The sequence below is a fragment of the Myotis davidii genome, unplaced genomic scaffold, assembly GCF_000327345.1.
Source record: "Myotis davidii unplaced genomic scaffold, ASM32734v1 C64241894, whole genome shotgun sequence".
Taxonomy (NCBI): Eukaryota; Metazoa; Chordata; class Mammalia; order Chiroptera; family Vespertilionidae; genus Myotis; species Myotis davidii.
In genome coordinates this window covers 1-1,877 of record NW_006381509.1, presented here as the reverse complement: position 1 = coordinate 1,877, position 1,877 = coordinate 1, and the positions used below count along the sequence as shown (strand labels likewise).

At 35.3% G+C, this 1,877-nt stretch overlaps 1 long non-coding RNA gene across 1 annotated transcript; it reads left to right on the top strand.

The window, feature by feature from the left end:
- On the top strand, positions 1-1,324 carry LOC107181513. Its single transcript, XR_001512172.1, has 2 exons — positions 1-65; positions 553-1,324. It is a non-coding gene; the product is annotated as an uncharacterized LOC107181513 (long non-coding RNA).
- The last annotated feature ends 553 nt before the right edge of the window (positions 1,325-1,877 follow it).

Genomic DNA, 1,877 nt, shown 5'->3' with positions numbered 1-1,877 from the left:
ACACCTGGCTGAGCGAATGGTTTCTTTTGGAGCTGATAAAGCTGCCTTATGAAATCAGCTGACAGGTATATTATACCTACAGATGATGCTTTTCCCCACAAAAGTTTGGGTTGATATTGACCCACTCAACAACTCCTAACATACTCTAAGCAAAAAGCTAAATTTTTGTCCAATTCTGTGACTATAACTGTAAAAATTTACTTGAACTCAAATACTCGTCATCATTTTACAATAGTATTAGCAAGATCCTAGATCTAAAACTAATTTCTCTAAATTTTTGGTCTTGAAAGCAGAAGGTTATCTTTAGAATTAAAAAGAAATCAGGCACTTTAGGTTTCATACTTCATTCTTAATTTGCATGAGAGATGTTTGAAATGGCTGATTTCCATTTTTGCTTTGACTTGGGACCATTTGCTCTTTTTATTTTAAAAATATATTGCTTGGGGATCAGTGTAGTTTTACTGATTTAATAGTTGTATCTGAACTATTAGAAAGTCAAATTTTGTAGTATGTAACTCCTACTTACACATTTCTCTCTTTTCTCCCCCCCAGGGACGAACTGTAAAAGCAACATCAGCTTGACCAGTATATAATATTACAGTGGATTGCTCATCTCAGTTAAAGCTTTTGAAAACCACAGCATCACAGCTTGTTTTGGACTTTGTTACACTCTTTTTTTCAGCATGAAAATGTGTGGTTTTGTAGGGTTTCTAATTCTTCAAAGAGGCACAAAAGACAAATTGGTAGAGAAAGGATGCAAAGTATACATTTTACTTTAAAATATTAAGCAAAGGCGTTCTGCAAAATGGGAAAGTTAGTTTTTTAATTGATTTGGAGGAGTGGTTTTTCTTTTCTTAGACACTTAATTCTGTTCCAATATTAATTTTTCAGACTGCGTTTGTGTATCAGATAACACCACCATTCACAAGTTAAAATTCTTTGGGTTTTTTTTTATGTCTGTGAGATGCTACTAAGAAAATAGAGATGAGCTCCCTTTTTAAAGCTTTTGATGTGGTGTCATAGAATAGCATGTTGTAGATACAATCAGCTGCTTTGGTACCTTAGAACTAAGCAATTGTAAATATTAAAATTTAAGGTGGGAAGTGATGTTCCTTAACGCTCAGCAGTTCAGATTGGACATAACCGACATAGTTCTTCACTCCTTTCTTTAAAATTATATTAGACTTGTAGCTTAGTTTTATTTCTTGTTTCTAACTTGCTGCTGATAATGTATGAATTGAACATGCTGTGTAAGCTGTGTCTTAGTTACTGAACAGTTTATGCAGTGCTGCTTTGCCAAATAAAGTTAAAAGTAAAAGAGGCATTGGTGGTGTTTGAATGTAGAATAAAGAACAGCATGTCCACCAGATACAGAATGTTGACTAAGATCACAGAAAAGATTTTTTCTCTGATGCTCCATCTTGTCAAATATGAGTGGCATTAATTCAGTTGTACGTTTGCACAATGAATGTGACTATGTTTCTTGAGAACAAGGACTACACCTCACTTATTTTTCTTTGCTTAACACAGGGTTTGTCCTCTTGTACATGTACAATAAATGCAGGATGAATGAGCAAACGAATTGACTGAAAGTCAGGGAAGGGCTGCGTTGAGGCTAAATTTACCAAAACCCATCTCTCACCTATAAAGGCTTTGTTAATATAATGACTATAAATGAATTTCAAAAAGTCAGTAGCACTTTGGAATCTTGTTTAATGTTGTGGTTTTAGACCTTTTATAGTGGGATCTTGGTTTTTCTCAGGGTTCCAGAGCTCAAAGCAACATGAGCACTAGAGCTAGCAGAACTAGCACTCCCAGCAAAGCCCTTCCGATTGCTCTGCCCAAGTGCGTATGATTCTAGCAAGTGGATGCTGAGC